Raw genomic sequence first — 23,985 nt, 5'->3', positions numbered from 1 at the left:
TCTTAATATGTGCCATACTACATGGTGAAAGCTTTGGAACAAAAAAAAAAAAAAGAAGGCAGAGCAAATCTGCTTGCCTCTTCACTATATAAAAACCTCTGAAAGAGCGGCACCCAAAATCCAGTGCTCTCGATGGAAACAGATTGCTTGTGTCATCACATGAAAATCCTACAGCAGCACTGATGCCAGCACAGGTCTGCGTGCTGGCAGTCAGAAGCAGCCGTGAAAGGCACTCTGAACAACGGAGCACTGTCCTTCACTCAAACCCGCTCAGTGATGGAACAATTCCTCCTTTTTCAATTCAGTAAATTAGTTCTGACCTGAACTCCCACATGAACCCCACACCTGCTTAGTGTCTCTTCAGCAGCATCACTAGAAAGTGTGGTTAAGAAAGCTTATTTTTGAAGCCTACATTTATATGCCACAAGTACTAATTAAAAGTGATTCTGCTACTTAGCCCTAGACATGTCATGCCAAGAGGGGAAATTATGCCCCAATAAACCCATGCAGCCCTATTCTGAGATATGGGATAACAGAGTATAACCTAGACATTTCCCTCGACCCCTAAACACAGAGTGGGGGGCCAGGTCGTTCCCCTGCATGAGACCAGCTTGAAAATTCATTAGATTATGAAAAAATAAATAAATATATGTGATATATATATTAAATACTTCGTTGTTGCTGCAGTCATGGGAGCTATCTTATTGCTAGACTCTTTACTAAGATAGCCCAATGACAGGAACCAATGGCACTGTGATTGTCAAAAGTTACCACATTTATTTAGACTATGCTTTCTCAAAAATTAATAAAAATCAGGATGTAAGTCTTATGCAAGAGAAAAGCAGCAAAACTAGCTAATTACAGTATCAGAAAGGCATTTTTATTATTCCTCGGAGTGAAGAACAATGCTGAGACCTGTGGGCACAGAGTACACACACTAGTCAACTGTCAAGGCAGTAAGGATTCAAACCAACAAGCAACACTGACTGCAAGAAAAAAGAAAAACAAAACTCAGTGGACAGCCAAAAAACATGTCAAAACAAATTAAGATTGCTGGTGAATGTTGCAAGTATTGTATGCCTGACCTGGAGCAATCATCCCAAATTTTCTTTCATAAGGCAGCAAAATTAATATCTCCCCAAAGGTCAAAATCATTCTTTTAATAATAAGAACAGATTTTTGACATGAATACAACTCTCCTACATCATATGCATTCAGACCACATTTGTCTGCCTGACTATGTCAATCTTATCTCAATGTAGATTTTTTTTCTGGACCTTTACAACAAGAAGTTTTTAATTTGGCACAGTCTATGTTCAGCTTATATAGCCTGGCAGAGTCCCTGCATGGCCAGCAGACCTTCACACACTTGTGTCACTGAGCATGTTTTCTTTATGTGCTTAAAGAGAAAAACAAAAGCGAGCAAACAGAAAACACTAAGAAGTTTCCAGGCGACTTAATGTTATTAACCTCAAGCTACAATGCAAAGAAACTCCTATTTATTTTGGTAACACCCTTTCCCAGTAAAACAATATTGCAAATTTCCCTCTCACTGCTTACTGGAATGTCAACAAAACCAGAATATCTGCAATTTACTAAAATAAATAAATAAATAATTAAAATTAAAAATAATTTCCAGGAAATTTTAACATAAGATTCTGACTACCATTTCCTTTGAAAAATTCTGAAAATCTGCAAAAGCACACATAAGACCACCAGCATTTCCAACTACTCTCAATTTTGAAGTAGTTTAAAGATGAATAATGAATAACAATTAAAATCCAGTTCCCAGACAAATCAAGTACCCACTCCCTCATCTAGATTCTTATCAGCTTTCCAGTCACTGAGATCCACATTCTTCGAGCCCTTTGTTTGGCTTTGTCTCTATAAGTAAAAGAACTAAGTATTTATTCTTAAAATTTCTAATCTTGTCCTATGGTTTGTCAAATTATAATGAAAATCATTGTTGAGTGGCACAGGTTAATGCTGCAGATGAACACCTGCTAAAGTGGGAATTCAGCCTCCCTTCTTGTCTTATAATCTGAGGAAAAAACTATGGAACACTCTAACTCATATTAGACCACTGAGTAGATAGATCATGAAGCACATTTCTTTTAATTTTATATATACACAGGCACATGCATCCTTCTGATTTTGCATTTTTTTCTATCTCTTTATTCTGTTCTCTGTAAAACGTTGTGGCTTTTTCCTTTGTGTCAAAGGGTCTTAGTTATTCCATTCATGAAAAATTTGCTTAATTGGTTATTTCCTCCTAATTATCTGTAAAAGATAAAATTGCCTTTTAATATTCATTAAAATACAAAAGAGATGGCCCAAAGAGGGAAGATACAAGATATACACAGCTTCTGTCTCTCAGCGTGCTTTGGGATGCTGAAAGGAGATAGGACTTTTGCATCCCCATGTAGAGGGGATATAACTTGTGTACTTATGGTTTCCAAAAAAGGTGGGCTTGGGATTTCAAGAATGCGGTGCACAACTCCCATTTTGCAGTCTTTTGTCCAAAACTCAAAGGCAAATGGTCAGAAAGTAAGAACTGAAGTCCCACTTCCCTTTCTGCAGCTGGGGACAGCACCTGTTATTGCAGGTGGTGCCAGAGCATCACTCTTTCTGTGATCTCATTTGTGGAAAGATTATCGCACTCCCACCACCACCACAAGTGTGTCACACCCAGCACAAGGCTATTTGTTTTCTGCTGTGCTTGCTGTTGTACGAAGGTCACACCAAGCCAGCTCAGAGCTTTGTTTGGCTCTATTACATTTGCCTTGAGGACAGAAACTGGGCAAGATGTGATAGTGGCATGTGTCATATTTGCACATTTGCTATTCTGTTCCCCTAAAAGGCTGACTGGTAAGTTGCACACCTCTAGAAGGAGGGAAGACAGCTCAGCCTGGCGGGCCACAGAGCAAATGGTGGAAAAAGCTGAGAAGAAGCCAGACATGGAAAACCCTGTGGCAGAAGCCCCACAGGGAGCATCCAGACAGGCACCAAGGGCAACAGGAAGGATGTCCCAGGGACCAGAGGGGATAAGGCAGAGCCTCTTGCAACTCAGAAGCCTTTGGTCTGGCTGCACAGACTCTTATCTTGCTTATTTATTTTCATTTTTCTTTATATTAAAAATTACATTTCTAATTCTTGAGTTCCTAATTCTAAATGTCTGGGGTTTTATTCTGAAAGGTTTTCAGTCTCATTCTTGTTGGGGGCAAACTCCAGAACCACTTGAAAGCTCTGGCCAACCTCAAGTCCTGGCCCAGAAACACACCCTGATCTCCTTCTGCTCACCCAGTTCCTGACAATCAGGAGGATAAGGATTTTCTAAACCGAAGGACATGCTTTAATCACTATTGGAAATTAATGCACATCTGTTTATTAATCCCCAACACTACCTACAAAAAAACTACCAACAAAATCACATGAACAGCCCCAGAGAAAAAACAGCTCCTGCCAGGGCTCTCCCAGAGCAGACTGGCCTCTTCACAAAGCCTCGAGCACTATTCCTCCTGAGCACAAGGTATGAGCACCTGCAGCACCTAGCAGGTCTGGCAGCACAGGTGCCAGGACAGAGTGATGAAAAACGGAATGAACAGAGGGAAAATGGGATATGAATCCAAAGGGAAAAACAGAGAAAATGCTGAAGAACAGCATCAGGCTGTGCTTGTGCTTGCTTTGTGATGGTAATAAACACAGGAAAACTAGGTGAAAAATTAAGGTGAGGATGTGGTTAAATACCACTGCTTTTTTTTTTTTTTTTTTTTTTTTTTTTCCAGAAAGAGATGGCTGCCAATCAGTCTAACAGCCACTAGAAGTTTATCTGAGGGAGATTTTATACACACTAAAGAAACACAGGTTTCTGGTTGCTGACTCCTCTCATCTTGCATCTCCAGGCCAGGTGTAGGCTTTAACTTTGCATAGTGTGGAGCACGGGAGCTCTGCATTTGGAAGAGCAAAGCCCAGCTTAATTTGTTGCCCTCAACCTACAAACGAGGACATGGGTTACACAAGTCCCACCGGATGGACTGGTGGTCTCTAGACTTAACCCAAAGCAAGGCAGACTGCTTTGCATCTTCCTTCACGTAAAATAAAATATTTTTTTCACTGCAGCATGCAGATACCATTGCCAGATTTTGTTTCTGTGGGTAGCTATTGCTTTTTTTTTTCCCCTCTATAAATCTAAGGTCCCTGTACTCTCTAAACTCTTGCTGTACTCCTGGTGGTCCAGAAAGTGCTGTGCCCAGATGGTTGCAGAAGAGGCTAACAGAGACTGGACCTCTCTTAAGTACTCTCTAGTACTTAGCAGTGAGCACAAATGATTGCCCATCTATAATTTTAATTCTGCAGTGTTTACCCTAGTTTAAAAACAAGCATCGGTCACAGCAGCCTTAGCATGACCTCCAGATTGCTAGAGAATACAGTACTGTAAACTGGCTCAGGTCTCATTCCTGTTTTCACTTGGCTTGTAATCTCTGTCAGTGAAAAATCGTATTGGAAGAGATGCAGTTTAGGTTTCTTTACCTTGATACAGCTACAGTGACCTTCCTTCGAAGGCCCCGCAGCACTGAACTGCAAGGCTGGGCTGGCTGCTCTGAAGAGGACACTTTCCCCAGCCACAGCCAAAGGCTGGTACGTACAGTGGTGGTGTTGAGAGAACAGCTTGTTTTCATGGGAATAAAGCCAAAGTGGCTATGGATTTATGGGGACACCACAATTTTGCAGAACTCTGTCAAGTTTTCAGAAGGGTTGCTTTGCATTCAAACACTTCAAACCAGTTCAAAACAATATTTATAAATGTTAAAAAATACAGCCTTGAGTGGTATACTGGGAATCAGCACTTGGAAAGGATTTTGAATGTCCTGATTTAAATTAAGGATTTCGGCATCTTCTGTGGCTCTTGAAGTTTTGAGTCCCTCAAAGTCAACCTCCTTCTCATAGATTAAAAGCCTTTTCTGGGGAAGCCTGAAATTACAGACCTTCAGGAGCTCCCAAAACAGCCCCATGAAGGGTGAGTCCAGCAGGACAGGCAAGCAGGAGGGCTGGGTGCCAGCTGCCTTTCCAGGAAAGCAGCCCTCTTCTGTCCCATCCCAAGCTCATCTTCCACAAGTGCCACCCCATGTCCTCCTCCCCACGCTGCCTGTCCCCTCGCTGCCCCACTGCCTGTCCTGCCTTCATACCCCTGTATATACCCTGATATAAAATTCCCCTGATGAAAAACAGGCTTGCTGCAGAGTTCCACCAAGAGCCTGGCAGTCTTTCTTCTCCAAGGTGAAAAGGAAGGAGAAATGGCTCTGTGAAAACAGCCAAATCAAACAGCAGCGACCCTAGCTGGCAGCCAGCTCTAACAGTTACATAAGGCATGGCTGTGATCCCAGCTCATAACATGGGTCACTCTAGAGGGGACACAACATGTTGACAAAAGCCACAGGGCTATATGCTTTTGTTGTTGTTGTTATATATTTTTTTTTCTTTAATGGCATGTTATGTTTAACCTCATTACTTATCAGAGCATTTTTAAAATTTCAGTACCTGATGCTGGAGGTGACTTTTGCTGCCTGAATTCAAGGGTAAGCCTTATTTCAAGAGGAACATGTGCATGCACGCTCCTGTCACACACACACGTGGAAGGAAACCAGAAGTCTGCTGTCCACATCAGGTAGATGACTCCATTTCACATAGCTCATGTCACGTTAGGTTCCTTTAGCTTATTGTTGAATAACAAGACAGTGGTGTTTGAAGGTTGCCAGGAGGGTTGTATGAACCCTCCAAACACCACTTCCACCTTTGATGTGGAAAGTAAGAACACTGCCCATCATACAAGGGGGAATTTCAGTCCTTACATATCCTGCTATCTTTTTCTGCCTGGTACAACTACAGTGAAACCTAACCCCTCATTAATGCATTTCATACAACTGAATGCCTTTGAACATCGACCACTGACAAACAAAAGCACTGTTTTTTGAGAGAGCAATTTAACAATAGCTAATGATAAATACCCCTTTCCTACACAATAATGCCAATGTGACTTCATTTTAAAGCAGAACAATCATCTTCGGAGATGAAAGCATAGTGCTGGCTTAGTGCCCATACAATTCTTGCTTTCTGTGCTAAGAGTCCCAGTCAACTAGTGACAGCTGTGATGGTGCAGTTTACACAGACATACGTCTACTGTGAGCTGGACCAACATGAAACCCACGTTTTGTGCAGCTAGGAAAACCTAGCTACTGCTAAGTACGCCTGTCTGGAAAGGGTGGCTCTATGGGGCAAAGGATGTTACCTGACGTGCTTTCAGTTCCTTTAATGCAAATTTCCACAATTCCATCACAACCTTTCCCATAAGATCATTCCCCCAGCACACTGCATGCAAACACCATTTGTGTGGCAGAAGCAGCCCTAGTAGTGGTGGTAGCACCCCCATTAATCAGGCCTGACTTGATGCAGATGAACCATATTATTGGTGCTCAGAGAAGTGTGTTGTGGCAGCAATGTTACTTCACCAACCTATCAGGGAAGGAAATTTTGCCTCAGTGAGCCTACAAGAGGAGGAATTTTTTTTTTTTTTTGTGTGTGTGTAAAGTAAGAGCCAACTACAACTTTTTAACTCCTAAGAAATTATGCTCTCCTCATATATCATATTATTTTAATGAAGACACCGGGCTCAATACTAGAGAAGAGAATCCATACATAACAGGCACCCAGCAAAGGGCATATCCGTTGTTGCTTACAAGTATTGTCCTAATGGAAAAGAGCTACTCCAAGCGGCGTGTAATTAGAGAAGAAGGATGCAGAGTATAACCATTCATTACAGTAACAAAAATTTGCTGTGGCATGTGATTAACCTAAGAAAGGCACGATGATGATCTCACCATGTCTACTCTTGCCTCCTGGCTATAAGAAAGACAACTAATGTGAATAAAGAGGCTGGCAGCTGAAACAACTGTCACTGTGGCTTTTTTAAAAAAAGTTAAAAATATCTCCCCTTCTTCCTGCCTCCACCTCAGCACTTGCTTCCTGTTTCTTCAAGTTCTCTCTCTGCCACGCCACTGACTACCATTGACAATAAGCACGGTAAAAGGGACAAAACAACCTCCCTGGTTCCTGCTAAACACCTTCTCAAAAAACATGAGAGGAAGCAGAGTGTGCTACAGCTACTTTTTGTCTGATGTCCTGAGGCTCTGCAGGAAGCCAGAAGCCATCAGTGTTCAGAGATAAAATTGGAGCAATCCACTGGTGTGTATGTAATGCTACTAAAGGCTCCTTTGAGGGCAGTGACACAAACCTGTACATTCAGTCAAGGACTCCAACCTGCTCACCTCAGTCACAAGAGCTTACAGTATGACTGTACGTGAGGCTGTTACAGGAAAACTCTTGTCTTCCTGTTACAGGAAAAGCTGCTGTCTTAGTCTCAAACTCCTTTCTTTTTCTTTACCTGAGGCTATATACTTTATTTTGAACTTAGACCCTGGTGGAATTGGACCAAACCATAGACAAGCATGAGATAGCCTCATTCATTATTTTTATTATCCATTATTATTATTGTAATTGACTGCATGTGGAACATGGGGAGGGTAGGAAGCCAACCAACCAAGGATGGGATGATACATGTTAAATAGCACCTTGCAATGCCTCGGAAAACATTTGTCATTTTTTTTTATATCAAAAAAAAAAAAAAAAAAAAAAAAGAACAGCTTAACAGCATACACAACAGAACATCTATCTGGGCTTCCAACCACCTAACCAAAATGAAGGCAAATACTAGATAAGAACATGTTGGGAAACTTACACCTATAACTCACACCACATTTTCTTCCATCTCCACCCAGAGCTGACAGACGGTGTTAAAAAAAACACATCTAAGAAAACCTCCCAGATTACAGTGACTACCACTGTGGCATATCTGATCAAGTAAAATTGAGGGGAAAACGTTCTGGCTCTTACCTTGAAAAAAAAGGTGGCTTGGTACCAATACCAACTCTGTATTGGTAAAAATAGACCCCAACCTCACTAACTTTGAGTCCTGAAATCCACTGTATGACCAGAGATCCCTTCAAGACAAAGAAGTTCTTAAGTCTTCTTCAGCTATCATGTGGATGTGCTTGAACAAAGAAACCGTAGTGATTTCTGCGGGTAAAGAAGCCAACTCATTCACAAAGTCAACACCACAGCCTTTCTGCAGCAAAGCAAAGCACCAACAGCTGTGCTGTACAATGGCCTATTTTGGGAACAGCTTGTTATATGTAGTCTATCCCACAGGTGTCTGATGGTAATAGCTTTTCAGAATTGCTCTAGCAGCCCACACAGGTGCATAAAAATCTCTCATACTTCACAATTTCAGGAACCATCCTCCTTTCTCCTATTAGATTTGTCCCCTAACAATGGATTATTCAAAACATGTATTTATATCCTTAGATTTGATGCACTTCTATTCTTCCAGCCCCACCAAGGGCAGCTAAGGAACCCACCTGCCTACAGTTTTTTACACTGCTTTAAACATGGATTTTCATGGCCTTAAGAATAATTTCATTTTCTTCTTCCAAATTCTCAGAAATCACAAAACTTATAAGATAAATTTGACAAATTCTTATTTAGTGTCTGAGACTCAGGAAACCTCATCTGTGTCAGAACCAAACTAAAACCAGACATACTTCCTTAAGACAGCAAATATTAAAGAGATAGCAATGCAAAATCTGGAAATTAGTTCAATAAAACTCTCTTCTCAGCTATTTTACAGTATTTACAATCTAACTGCACTGGAAACAGACCCAGCATGTCTTACCTCATAATTCTCTTCAAAGCTAATAATAATATCAAGAGTCAATTACTGGAGCCATACACAAGCCAAAATTCTGCCTGTTGCGACATGGCACAGTGCCCTAGCCCTCTGCAGGGCCATGCTGACTTACACCAGCTGTTGCAACATCCCCACTCCTGTCATGGGTTAGGATTTTCCAGACCTAGGGTTTCTTCTGGATTTCTCATTTCTACTGGACTTGAGTCAGGGATATTTAGCCTTACATTTATCACGTGAGTGAAACAACACACACCATGAGGGAAGGACTGGTGAAGGACATCAGCTTTGATTTGAATTACTGCCTCTCAGGGTGGTAGCAAAATTACTTAATTACTATAATTAGCACTAATTGAAACAGTGGCTCAAACAAGATATATGATGTCTGGGTTTAGCAAAGTCTCAGGTGTACTGCAACTGGCTGCCTCAACCACCTAGCCAAGGCTACGTCCTGGGCAGTGTGACTGGCACTCACCATGCAGCTACCCCTGCATGTACCATCTCATCCTACACACCGCTGCTTCACAGTAAAAGAGCAAAGCATGCCTCCAAGAACTGATAGAGAAAAAAAAAAGTTGAGATGTTACAGTGCAATTATTGAATTTATTACCTAGCACCCTACTCCTCACACTGGTCTGCATTCCTCTTTGGAGGAACAAATTCCTCTTTTGGAACGGTTTCAGCTGCCCTTACTCAGATTGCCAGCATGTTTAACCTGCAAATCTTAGAAGTGAGTGGAGGTCAGGCTGTACCTTGCCAGGGCAGCTGCGAGCAAGCAGGGCTCTGTGACAGCTTTGTCCTTGTTTCCAAGTCAGCTGGAGGGCGTGAAAACCAATCATTCACAGCTTAGAGTGTGATTACCGGACTTGCATTGAATGTAGATGCCTGATGCACAGATGACTACTTGAGGGAATGAGAAAACACACAGCAACCCTTCAGACAGTATGAAAATCCAGGCAAGATGATTTATTTCCACATGGGATCTTCTTGAAGATAAGTGCTGGATACTTCACCAGCTGTGGATGCACAGTAGGCTTCCTACCACAATTTGTTTTCTCTGACATCCTATTTATGGACACGTTTTCTTTATTACCACAAACTAGGCACACATATATGATTGCAGGCAGATGTACATATAAAAATAAAATTTGATGTATGCTAATGTAACGACAGGCGTCCTGCATAAACAGGATGATTGAAGCTAGCCTCTGAAATCAAGTAAGTCTGATTCTCAAAACTGCTGAATAGCCAGAAATACCAGTAAAGCCAGCAGGAATCAAAAGCTGCTCAATATTTTTGAATTCCTTTTAGTTCCTTTTGTTTTTGCTCTTACATAGGAAATCCCAGAAAATATTTTGCCATTTTACTGGATGCTATATATGGGCATAGAGATACCTACAGGCAAAGAGGAGGAATTGAAAGTTGTTCTATTTCATATTTAGAAGCTAATGCAGAAAAAGATCACGGAGAAAAATATGATATATAATCAGTGTCTAATGCCAGTGATTTAACAACAGAAGAACTTTCTTCTGCATCTCTTCACCTACTCCTAAAAACTCTTTGCAATCATTAGCTTAGGAATCTGGCTTAAGAGATCCACTTTTTAAAGACTATCAAAAATATGAAAAGGGGCATCCTCTTGCTGGATTACCACCATACATCAAGTCTTGAATCCATACAGAGGTGAAGCAGTCGGATACCTTTGCTCAAGCACAAACTAGAAAAAAAAAAAAAAAAAAAAAAAGTGTACAGAATTTGCTATTGCCAGCATTTGCAAAAACAAACACACACACACAAAAAAAAACAACAACAAAGCCTAACAAATGCCACCTTAAAGATGAACAAGCCCTAGGAAGGTTATCCACTCAAGAAAAAGACTTGCAAACAATTGCAGATCTGTATGTGTTCATACTAGGAGGTAAGCACTTCTGAAAAAGGCTCTGTTAATGTCCCTGCTCTTCAGAAAATTTAGGATGACTGTAGGATCAAATTGAGCATGGATGTTTGATCGTGGAGAGGATGATGTCCAATGTGAACAGGGCAGCAGGTGGTGAGATACTCAACAAGTGACTCTACTTGATTGTCTTTTTTCTTCTTAAAGGTAAGTTGCTTCTTTTCCCCAGAGCAAGGGGGGCAATTTGTTCGGAACACCTTTTCCTATAAACCTAGTCTGTGTGCAAGAACAGGGGGACACAAAACAGACAAAAAGGAAATAGAGCAAGTATGTGAGCAGAGAGTCAAATAGTGTCAGAGGTATAAGATCAGGCAAGTCCAGACTACAGAGCTAGGAAACTAAGAGATTCATTAGGTTTTCCTTGTATAATTGTATTATTTAAAACTTAGGCCTCGCCCAAGAAACTCAGCTGTCACTACGGTGAGGAGTCTGCCATATGACTTCCCCTCCAGACCTGCTCAGCGATATTCCAGATCATTACTACAGCTTGATCCTCACTACCTCAGCGCTGTTCACTCTGGCACCTAATCTACTCACTTATTAACAGCCACAAATCACAGGCCTGGATAGCCACTGGAAAACTGTTGGGTTCATACTATTACAAGTCAACAGAAAAAAAAAAAAAAAAAAAGTCTTTTCAAATGCAGACTGCTGTGGGAGGTGGTTAGAGAGAGACAGATGTTCAGCTAGCACTGCAGATGGGCTGGAAAATCCCACATCACTACTTCAAACCTTTCACCCTTTTCCTCTCCCAGGAGGACAGAAAACCTTTTTTTTTTTTAATCTTTATTTTTATTATTTTTTTTCCCCCTAATATGTGTGGACTTTGCCCTTGGATTTCAGGGAAAGGCTGGAAACTTGCTAGCCCCTTGATCTTTTCCCTGGGCAGCAACTAGATCAAGCTGCTCAGCTGTTAGTTATTTCCAGGTTAGTGTGCCTCACCCTAAAGTTTCTCCCACAAAACTGGAAAATGAAGCTAGTCTAGAAATGCTGATTCTTGTTACCTTTCCTTCTCCCACATGGACTCAATGACTTTATTCCACTCATTACACAGGCTTATCACTAGAACAACAAAGTGAATTTCAGCTTGGTAAGAAGGCAGTAGATGATAAGAGGCAAAGGTGAGATCTGCTCACTTACAAAAAGAAGATATGCAGGAGAAAGTTGGTTGATTCATGTGATAGGGAATTTTGTTGTCCCTCTGTGTCCTCAACCTAGGCTTGAATGGTCTTCCAGCACTGACTGCGCATCTGTCACTTGCTGCATGCTCCTTGCCAGACCATTTCTCAGCCTCATATAGCTCAAGGCCAGGAAACTGTTCACAAAAAATGTATGCTTTTAAATGATGTTTTGCACCATGATATATCATCCTTCTGAAAGACAGTTTCAATAGTGTTTAAGTATTTGTGAAGGTGACTGTAGTCACACTTCTTGCTACCCCACGTAACATACTCAACTGGAATGTCATAAACATTTCTCTGTCTCTGATGGGTATTTATTCCATTTTCTTTTTTTGCTGTTGTTAAAAATCATAGCAAGAGCCACAATACAATCTGCTAGAAAACAGGTACCTTTGCACTCTTGCTTTCATTCAAGATACGTGGACAAGTTGAATCATAAACCATGTCACAAAAGGTTCAAGGAAAACTGCATAAAAGTGATTGGAAAACTCCTTTCTGCAAACAGACACAGAACTGAGAAGGTCATCACAAGACCTCTTCAGTGTCTTTTTCTCTGTAAGTTTTCTTTCTGTGCATTTTAGCATTCTTTTGGGAGTTCATTACCATCATTATCTGCTCTTTGGGATGGCAACATTGTTCTGTACAGGCCAGGAGCACTTCAGGACCATCCCTAAGGACTTTAGAGGACAAGAATTTAAAAGGACGTTCTTCTGGCAGAATGAAGTACCTCAACTAAATATTCTGCTCATTCATCTTTAACTCATCTGCCCTAATTTCATTCTGAATCAGCTGCCTACAGACTGGATGATTGAAAGGATGTTGTTGTTTGCTTTCATGTCAGAATGACAACTATGGCATTTGGAAAAAAAAAATCACATCTATTTAATCTCTCTGGTTGGATACTGCTATTAAAGGCTATATTTATGCCTCAGATAAACTTCAGCAGCTCCATTGATGGGGTTTGCATCAATGAAATTACAGACTTTTACTAGGGTCACATTTCACCCATCTAATTCAGGTATTGTTTGTTTGTTTGTTGCTTTTCTGAGCAGTGTTTTAGCTACTGACTAATCTGATTTTTACGGTAACAGGTATGTCTTTGCTGACTAGTTTAACTCATGTAGTGGTTAAAGACTAATTTGATTGCTGAAGTTAGATTATATAACACATTGAAAAAGTTGAAAGGTTTAAACAGACAAAATATGAGACAAACTGAAGGTGAGTAGGTGGGATTCAGGCTGTGTTACTGGGGAAGCAAAAACATGTGGGTTGTCTTGGAGCATTAGTGCAGATGGAAGTGGTGAGTAAGAGCAAATAACGCTTGTTACACAGCTCACTATCAGGGATCATCCTGTCAGAAACTGAATGGAATAGAAGCTTTCTTTCTAGTTAGCTACTTACCAAAACTATTATTAGCTTTGTCCTCATTTTTTTCTTTTTCTTCTCCTAAGTCTTTTTGAGGAGTGGCTCGAACAGTTAATTGTGTGGGCTCTCTTCCTATCATCTGCCTGTTTGGGTTGGCTGCTGATAGGAATGTCTGCTCACATGAAGGCACATTGCTCTGAATGTGACAGACACCTACAAATACACTGTATGCAGGAACTTACCTAAAAAAAAATCCTGTGTTCTATATTATTAATACATTCAGTCCACTTATCTTTTTGTTAGGGAGCAAGTGTGAGTGTGCTTATTGTCCAGCTCTTTGGCAAGCCTTCTGCCACCTTCCTGCCTCCTCCAGCATGGAAAACTGTAATTCTAAAATAGGTCATTTTATTATAAAAATACATTTCCCAAGCAGCATTCCCCTGAGGCCCTTCATAATAAGAGTATCTTTTGAATTGGATAAATATTGTTCTGCTATTTCCCAGTATCAACTGCACATATTTGTATGATAATGGCCCAGCATGGTCTAGCTGGAAGCAACTTTCAAAGTACACCACTTAATACGGGAATATTTCCCAGGGAAGGCTTCTAGGCCTTATGATGGGATTATATCTGGCTGATTTTATTGCTCCACCAATTGTAAAAAGTGGCCCCATGACTCGAGGTTTGAATTGCTCCCCTGAAGTTAGCATATACACTGACCTCGGTCAGGAGGTAATGGCTACCCTCCTCACCAAAGTGAGGACCACCTCTGCGTTAGTTTGTATGTCTGATACAGGCAGGAGAAAGCTGATTGTCCTTTCCATTTCTTAGGCATCAAGCCTAAAAAATTAAGGCTGGATTCATTCCTGAGTGTCAAAGAGCACAAGCAGCTAAATTAACGAAGTTAATCCTGTAATCCTCGTTTGTTCGAACTTTCCTCTGCTTCTCCTGCTGGAGTTGCCTTACTTCTCAGGAAAAGAAGAAATAAGTTTTATTCCTCAGTCATATTTTGCACATCCTCATGCATTTCTAGCATTATCAGCCAAAACTATAAGCTGAATTCAGTTTTATGAATTTTATGTTCTTAGGTATGAAACATAGGAGAATATGCATTTGCAATTCATAGCCCTAATGCTTCTTGCATAAGCAGGACCACATGAAGAACAGGAAGGCAAGCAGGGGCCTGAAGGTTTGGTCACTTCCTCCTGCCACAACCACTGACTGGGGTGATCCTCAGAAATATCACTTACCCTTTCTGTGAAAATGTCTTTGGTGCTCTAACCAAGAATCGTCTAGTGTTATCACAGTTACGTTTATAATTGGAATACCTGTCCCCATGGATTGGGTGGAAGATAAGAAGATATTTTAGAGAGTATTGAAACAGAGGATCTTGTAAAGCTGTTGCTCAGCTTGAGTAGAAATCTGGGTTCTCATAAACTTATGCAGATATTTATAGCCTGCTCACTGGCTTTTAACAGATACTACCTAATTATTAACCTCAAGGGGAAGACTAACATTTTCTTTTAAATAAGTATGGAGATGCTGTGGTGTGCTGCAGTGTTAGAGAACTTTCAGATCTTGTTTTGAAGTACCAGACTTTCAGGGTGGAATAATTCTGTCAGCTTGTTTCCATACAGTTCTTCTTTCTGAAAAATGTTTTATCACATTACTTCTACCCCTTCCAATGCCACCCAGCATGCTTCTTATGTTGTATCATTTCCCTAATGACTCATCTCTAAAGCTAAGCCTATCAACTGTGAAGTCTTTCATGGAACTGATGCTTCAGAGAAAGGAGAGTGACATTAACAATAGGGGTTCTTTAGTTCCATCAAGAAGTTAAACAACAAACACTGATTATCCTTCAACCCTTTCTAGGTTAAGGGCTAGACAATCCCCACTAGCCAGATTATTTCTGGGAGAGCTGAGCGGGGAAGATTTACAGGACTTTTCTACCTCCTTATTCTCTGAGCTTGGGACCTGGTGATATCCCATTTATTCTCAGTGCACAAAGGCCACCCTAAAAGCTGCTGGCTTGTAGCTCTGGTAGCCTGAGAAAATTAGGAGTGCTAAAATGCAACAGGACCCTTGTCCACTTCATCTTTGCTGCACACTGCTATGGTAGATTTCCTATCTAGTCCATTACAGATTTACTCTGCTGCTCAACCCTGCTTTTGGAAATACTCCATGATGGGAGTCATGGGGCCCTACTGAAGGGGAGGTACCTTTCCAGGAGCAATTAGCAGACATGCTGTTTTTTGGGTTAAGATCACACTGGCAAAATAAGGACACACTAGAGGTAACGTATCAGTCCTTTGACTTCAAAATGTTGTAGTTTCTTTATGAAGGCAAAATGGCTACCCAAGAGTAGAAAATCAGTTTCGGTCAGTCTGGCTTTAGGTTAAAAGACTAACTGCTCACTGTCATCATCTGAGATAAGCCATTTCTTTTGACAGTAACTTTTTAAGACTAGTCTTAATGTAGCACTGTATTTGTGTTCTCTACTCATTCATGTTCTCTGTTTGAATCTGCTGTCTTTTTGCATGAACAGTAAAAAAATGCATAGCACCTTGCACAAGTCGCTTGTTTCATCTTTTTATCTTGAGATCCCTTTCATAAGCTGAGCTCTTTGCATATTAGCATCACTGGGGGGGAAAGCTTTCAACACTAGAATGCAATCTGGGATCCTGATCATGATAACAAATATTTTTCCAAAAGAAAAGAAAACTATGTATGGAAAATCATCCTCTTCTTCGTGACAAAATACCAATTGCATGATGATCTTGAAGAGCTGACGATCTCAATTACTGTCGATCTACAGCAGGATCTAAAAGTACAGGTGTCAAAGAGAGAATCCAGGTAAACATTGATTTTTTTTCAAGAGTCTAGAAACACCTGGTACAAGATTCTAGAAAAAACTTTTTAGCAGAAAAAAATAGGTCAGAAAAAAGGGCAGATAATGAGATCTTCTTTTCCAAAACTGAATGTTTCTTCACTACTTTATGCCTGTGATATGCATATTAGTGTTTTGCTCTGAGACAGTAAGGCCAGGTTACTTCTAACTTCAGGCTTTCTTCAAGCAGCCTTTCATACGGTTTACTTCAGTCTTAATTTATGCTTCAGTTGAACAAATGCGCTTCAATTGAACAAATACGTAGCTGTAGCTAACTGATCTACTTGCCAGTCTTGCCAGACTACCAGCCCTTTGGAACACACTAATCTTCCTCCAATTTGTGTGCATACATTAATGTATATGCACACAAACGAGTGTGTGTATGTACTCAGTATGCAACTTTTGATATTTTTGTATTTGTTTTATAGTATTTAACTATAAAGCAGCACTGGCATACAAATGTTAAATCTATAAATAGGATCAATATGGCATGTAATGGCACAATCTGCAGTACTGACTGCTCTCTGGGCTTCCTTGGCTCAGACATACTGGCTGCCAAATCACAACGCATGTGTTTCACACAGCAGTCTTGGCAGACACTTTACACACAGAAACCATATATATTAGTGCAGGTTCACCTGAGCTAGGCTGCTGCTAGCAGGTAATAAATCATCCAGAAAGAAAAGGAGAAGGGGAAGCAGGTAAACCCCATGGCATTTCTAAAGGTGTGCTTGTTATCATTAAACTGACTGCTAACTGGGGACATCTGTATGCGAAGAGCCTGGCAGAATGCTAACACTATAGCCTGTCCTCCCTCCTTACATCTCTTCACACTTTCGTACAATGTGCTGATGGACTCCTCTGGCCTGGCTTCGGAAATTCTGTGCCCAATGGGCAGGACCTATGATCAGTCCATGGACAATATGAATGATTTTATATCGAACAATACTACAACTTCCTGGATCAGAAGCTCATCAGACCACGGTTAAGATTCCTGTCTAACAATGGGCTTCATATCTTTTTTATAACCTTTTTGTTTGTCTCCCTCGTAGTGACTGTGAAGGTTGCCCAAGAGGGTGATGAGAACATCTCAGCTCAGAATACACTGTTAAAGATCCTTTTCTAAAAAAATTTCTTTTCCACTCCCTCAGGAAAACAGTTTCATCTCCAGAGCTAAACAGTGATATAGCTCAGCTGGGAAAATGAATTTTCATCATCTGCCAAATGACACAAACTTGGAGTCTCATCTGAGAGCTAGTCTCCACTGTGCTAGGCACTGTATGCACAGAAACCATCATGTTTGTTTGTGTCCCCCTTGATTAATCCCTTCTTGTCCTTCTAAGCGGACTGAGGGAGGAAAGTGGGCAAGCTCAGATAATGCCACATTTCACTATTTTACCATAGATATAATAAAATGAACATTTAAAGTAATGGATGTTGCTGACAATTACAAACATAGATATTAATAGATAGGGACTCTTGATCCTGGATCTTTTTTTTAAAAAAAAAAAAAAAAAAGAAAAAAGAATCTTTTATGTACGTCTGTTCGATATTGGCTATGGGAATAGCTTCCTTACCTGCTGATAAGTTTTGTAACGTAAGATCATGGAGTTAGAGATAGAGGGGAAAAAAAAGAATACAGTTTGTCCTCTGTGGACTTGCCTCATTGCTTAGACTGTAGCACCCTGTCAGAGGCTGCTAGAGTAATTCATTGCAATATTTGTGATTGTTGGCATTCTTCCCTCTACTTAATTATTTTTCCCACGTACACGTGTCCACTGCTGGCAAAGGACAAAGCAGGGGGCAAAATGCTATTATGCTGGTTCCTAATCTTTACTTTTTTGGTCTCCATCTTCACTGCTTTCTCTTTCACCCATACACTGCATGGAGTTGCAAGTGTCAGTGATGTGCTTTTCTCATATTTACTCAACAGCATGCTGACACCTCTGCATTTTCATATGTGCATGATTTACAAATGTGAATACTTAACCACTGCCTCCGAGAAACAAGTCACTCAACCTTAATAAGTGACTGATGTTCCATGATTAAAAAATTAAACAGTACAAGTCTTTGTTTCTATAGAACTGCTAATGAGTTCAAAGTCCATGTATACATGTATAATAAAAGATATATGTAGCTCTTTTCTGGTATTGCTGTTTGCAAAAGCAAACTGTGGTCAGATACACTCTCAAAAGCTTTTCCTACTGTAAGGTAATTTTAATTGATTCAGAACGTATCCAGACCTCCCCCCACAATTTTTTTTTAATAAATATTATCAGTCTTTACTTTTTCTGTCTCTTAAGAAGTTGATGTTTACCCAAATGAGCTGATGAATCCCCCCAAATAGGATCAGTTTAGACATCTTGTCACATAGTATAGGAGCTTACAGTCAGTGCATCCAATTTGGTTGGATGCATGGTTAATACATAAACAGTACTAGGTGACTTTTGGTAGATTTCTAATCTTTCATAATAATACTGAAGTATTACCAATACAATTTCCCATATTGATCATATTTTTGGCCAGTTATTCTATCCACATATGTGCAGAGGTCTAGACTGAGGAAAAGGCTGATGCCTCTGTCTTGGTTCTTCAGCTAAATTTTTCCAGAAGCCTAGTCAAGATGCTGTTCCACTTACTTCAAAAATAGTTGCATAGTTATTTTTTTTTTTTGCACAAATGAAACCTGCTTATAACCCTGCAAGATGTATCAAAGTTTTATCAGATATGAAATTGTTACATGTCACTAAATAACATTATTTACTAAATAATGTTATTTACTAAATAACATCAGCTATAAATCCAGGATTGCTGTTAAATCCACAATGGCAACAGATTCAGCCTATATGTCACCTCCGTCTTTAATATGGGTTTTATAAATTAAGAAATGATGCACATCTAGAAGAAGAGTCATGCAGGTTACAAAATTTTCCTCTGTCTGTAGCTGTTAGACTGCAAGCAGCTTGCTTTTACTCCAGCATCAGATTTCAGAAGCAAATCACACGCAGGATATTGTTCTTAGCATAATCAGCTTCTCCTTAGTTTCAACTGCATTTGATGGATGGTGTTTATGTTGTTAAAAAATAAAGGTGACACTAATGGTTGTAGGGCCTATTTGACAAATTTTACTACTGCCACCACATTTGCTAATGAAATCCAACCATCTGTAACCTAGAGCTTGTCACTCCTTGTTGAACACTCTGCAGCTGACAATGTAACTCTGAGACTCATACAAATACTATCTTCTGTCCAGCTTGGGCCTGTAGGATTAACTAACAGCCACTGTTCTTAGTGCTGTACTGACCCAGTGTGATCATCATAATGCAAAAAGAGATGATTTCTGGGACCAGTCACACTATGGAGAGAGGTGCATATTCTTCTAGTTGCAAAAGAAGTTAAAGAGCAGATGCAACCTTGAGAAGGAAAAGTACATATCAAAAAAAAATCAAAGAAGTTAGCCAAGTCTGGGAGAGAAAAAGAGTTTGAATGGATGGGTGAAGTTAACTGCCAGGTAATTTGGGGAAAATTTACAATTAAATGCCCAATAAACAAATTCTAAGATGCTGACACTAATGCGAACAGAATTCACTGCAGTTCTAAGGCTCACCGGGTTACTGTATTCAATCAGCTTTGATATCTTAGCTCAGTAATTATTTTTAGATTTTTTATGGGCACCTCACTCATCCATCATAGCTGATACCTACTGCAGTATTTTGTATAGACATATTTTCAGGGACTGGAAAAGCAAAACAAAAAATTTCTTTGCGGAATTTCAAGAAAGCCCCTGTACTAATACTTAAATCATCACCTGATCAAAATGAACATTTTCTAAATTCTAACACTCTGAATACATTACTTCAAAGGGCTAAACCCTGCTATATTTGTTCACACAAACAAATGTTAGTCATAGGAATCACTTCACTTACTTCATGGGATGGTGTACGTGTTCAGATAAGGTCATTAATTTTGCATACTGAAGCACCTCAAAGGAGGAAAAGAATGGAACAGTATTTAACCCTGGGACAGGACTTTTTTTTTTTTTTTTTTTTTTAACCTTACTATTTATATACAGCCTGTTCTTCATTATCTGCAAAAATATAGTTGCCTCTAACCTAAAACAATGTTTGCTGCTGACCTCCAATCCCCTGAAAGTACAGGCTTGTATGGTATTGTCACCAAGCTCCATACCAATGAATGTGGGACATGTTGGGAGACTATAAGGGGCATTTTTATGCCTTTGCTGTAAAAGGGCAAATATCCTGCTATTCTGTGCTGCAAAAGTACCACAATCGAACCCAGCGGGAGTTTTTCAGGCATTACATTTGTTTGCAGACTCAGAATTTCTTCATGAGGCTACCGGAAACAATTCTTGAAGTGTTATTAGCTGGGAAGTGCCTGACTCAGTGCTCTGCATGCTGCACTCAGCAAGCACACACAAAAACACCCGTACAACACCGTGTGACCTCTACCTTTCTTCTTACATCACCCTCCCTCGGCGTGCGCTGAGCTCTTAAGCAAGCTACAGTTGCCTTTACTAAGCAGATGTGATGTTACTAAGGAGTCTCCCCCAACCCTCAAAAAACCAGCAAAACACAGAAAACACAGCCAAAACAACACTTCAGAGAACATCTCCCACACCAGGCGTCTTCAGACTGTTATATCCATTCACAGCATTTCAGTCCCCTTTGGGGCTGCTACACGTTATCAGAGCACTTAACAATACCCTGTAAGAAACACCCGCCTCTGGCCCTTACTCTCAGACTCTGTACTTTCTGAAGAGAGCTATAAATCCAGGCATGAGCACACTTCAAAGTGAACAAAATTCAGAAAATTCAAGTTCAAGATTTGCAACGCAGTGACTATGCACGTATCAGCTTAGGCATCATACCAAGCAAGGGATTTACAGCTCTGTAGTGCAGGAAAGCAAATTTCTCTCCCACCATCACTCAGAAGCACAGCTGAATGAAAACAGCTACGAAACTCTCCTGTGTGCTTTCAGTTCTCAGTTTTTGTATTACCCAGTAGAACTTCTCGCCCACTAAACTTCAAATAACTTAAAGCTCACATGGACCAAATGCTACCAAAAAGACAATTTTATCATGGAGGTCTGAGGAAAAATTCAGTTGACTTGCAGAGGGAGAAATACCAGAGCTTGACCCTCATTACCAAGCTGTGAACACCCTGGAAGTAAAGTTATAGGAGTGGGAAAAAAAAAAAAAAGAAAAAAAAGAGAGAATAGAGAGATCCAAAGTTATGCATGTAGGAAATCTTAATTTAAACACCCCTTACAGGATTGGCAACCAACTTCTGAGAAAAGAGTGGATTGTAGGGAAATGCAGGGATCACTGCATGCGACTAACGGAATACAAGTTCCCACCGTGCAGTCGTGGGAAAGAAAAGTTCGTATCGTTGGGGGAATAGACAGGGGAATACTGAGCACGATGTTATTATCTCTGCACGTGACATTAATGGGAGCCTTCCTGGAATCCACTGTGCTGTGCCGGTGGCCACGCTTTGCAAGCGGCCACTTTGGGGGCCCAGAGAAGAGCAGATGGGCCTTTTTTCCTCTGGAGCATTTACATTCTTGGGAGAAACCGAAGGAGCTCGGTCTATTTATCTCATCAGAGACAACGTTAAGTGGCTATTTAATTACCGTCCTTAAATACTTGCACAGAGAGACTATCTGAAACTAGATAGCTATTTAATCTGACAGAAAAAGACATTACCAGATCCAGTAGCTGGAAGATGAAGTCAGAAAAGTTCAAATTGGAAGTGAGATGCAAACGTTTAGCTATGAGATTAACAATTGCAGCCAATTATCTGTGAAAGTAGTAAATTCCCAATCTTTTGAGGTCATTAAATCAAGACGGTGTGAAGAGGCTGGTGGGCCAGAGCCCACCTTTTGGACTTTTTGGGGAATAGTCTGTGTTTTATGTTATGCAAGAGCTTAGACTACAGGGCCATAACAATTCCTTACGACTCTGTGAGACCCACTAGCAGCACTGTTATCTTTGCCTGGGAAAAACAGAAAGAAGGATGAAAGAAAAACACATTAAGGGAGCCAAGACTTGTGGAGGGCACAAAAAAGTAGGTTAATCTGTGGACAGCAGACATGTTCACAGACTAAGAATGGGTAAGATCATCCAGAGTTTTGCCAATAATTTCAGCAGCAAAAAGAAAAGGCCTGTTAGGGATTTATGACCCCAAGCCAGGTTGCTCCAAGTGTCTCCAGCAAACTTGCTGCACAACTAACGGTGGTTAGAAGGGGTAAGCAGCATCAGGCAAGTCTTTAAGGTGTCATGTTATTTGGATGCAACTCAACAGCTTGGAAACCCAGCGGGTGAGCCTCCTGCTCTTGGCCCTGCACTCAGAGAGCAAATTTTGGGAGCCCTGGCATTAGGACCCCCAGCCCCTAGTACCTTGGCACATCAAGGCGTGCGCTCTGCTGACATCCACCCTGCAGGAACGGGCCGTGGGGGTCTCCCCTTCGCATGGAAACCCCCGGGGGGGACCAAAGGTGGGGTCGAGGGCTGGCCCTACCCGCGGGGGGGTCCCCCGCTCTGCACCACCGCGGGACTTGGCCGTGGCGACCTCTCCGCTGCCGTGGCGACCGCACCGCGCATCCCTCCCTCCCCGGGCCGGCCGGGCGGGGGTTTATTATTAATAATAATAATCCGTAGCCCCCCGGGCACCTGCCCTCGCACTGAGCCCGCTCCTCACCGGCTCCGTAAGGACTTGCCGGGGGGTGGAGGTGCTCCCGCTGCCCCCCAGCTCCCCCCCCCCCGCCCCTTACCTCCGCGGCGGCGCCCGGGAAGCTGCGGGCGCGCCGCCGCCGCGGGCAGGGATGACCTTGCGGAGAAATTCATCATCCGGGCAGGAAAACAAGCCCGTCCTCGGGGTGTGCGGCGGAGGGAGGGAAGGAGGGAGGGAGGGAAGAAAGAAGGGATGGAGAGAGGGAGGAGGGCTGCGCCGGGGTGCCCTCCCCGCCGCGGCGGCAGGGAGAGGCAACCCGGGCGGGCTCGCAAGAGGCACCGGGAGGCTCCGGGCCGCTCGGAGCTGCGGCGGTGGGAGGCGGGGAGCCGGGGAGCCAAGGACCCGGGCAGCGCTCCCCCCGGCGGCCGCCGGCGGAGCGGGGCAGCCCCGAGCCCCCGCCAGCCCGCCCCGGGCCCCCGGTTTCGGTGCAGGCATCCCCCGCGCCGAGCCCACCTCGGAGCCGCTCCCGGAGCAAAAACTACGTGCTCGGAGGGGGAAACCGCCTGCTCCTCCGCGGTACAAGAGCCACCAGACCTGCAGCACATCGGGAGGAAATCCGCCGGTCCCATCCAGCCCTCCTCCGTGTGTCGCTTAGCTTAGCTATCCAGGCACCCGACGAGCCATCATCCAAATTTGCGTGGGGCATTGCAGCGGATGCAAATGGTGATGGGCTCCTGTCACGCGTTCAGTTCGGGCTGCTTGCTGCTTTTGAGACGGAAATCTGGCTTCCGCTATGAAGCTGGCCGGCCTGCCTGCGGCTAGCCATCAGAAAAATAGATCCCCGCAAAAATAGCAGCAACAGAAGTGCTTTGCGTTAGGACTCACACTTGTCTGGAAAGCTTTGATCTAATTGCAGTGCATTCCCACCAGCGAGGAATTTTATCTGCTGCAATCACAGGAAATGGTTCTGCAGTGCCAGGAGGTTCAAGTAAAGTACAGGTTTCCAACCAGGAAGATTCCAACTCCTCTACTTTACTTAATAGGCATATAGGAACAAGGTTTCCAAAACCATAGGACAAGCTGCAAGGAGAACTCCTGTTCTCAC

General features: G+C 41.9%; 1 protein-coding gene across 2 annotated transcripts in view; it reads right to left on the bottom strand.

The window, feature by feature from the left end:
• Positions 1-23,644, bottom strand: part of GPRIN3 (GPRIN family member 3) — a 34,267-nt gene extending 10,623 nt beyond the window's left edge. Inside the window, exon 1 of one of the 2 annotated variants that reach the window (XM_082759787.1) lies at positions 23,475-23,644. The gene's annotated coding sequence lies outside the window, so the exon portion shown is untranslated. Of the gene's footprint in view, positions 1-22,980; positions 23,303-23,474 lie in introns of those variants that run through there. The other variant, XM_082759786.1, reaches the window with a different exon arrangement.
• Between the last annotated feature and the right edge of the window lie 341 nt (positions 23,645-23,985).

This window comes from Aythya marila (assembly GCF_965140915.1).
Source record: "Aythya marila genome assembly, chromosome: 4".
NCBI classification, from domain to species: Eukaryota; Metazoa; Chordata; class Aves; order Anseriformes; family Anatidae; genus Aythya; species Aythya marila.
The sequence above is the reverse complement of the archived record's forward strand: the minus strand, read 5'-3'. Positions and strand labels throughout refer to the sequence as shown.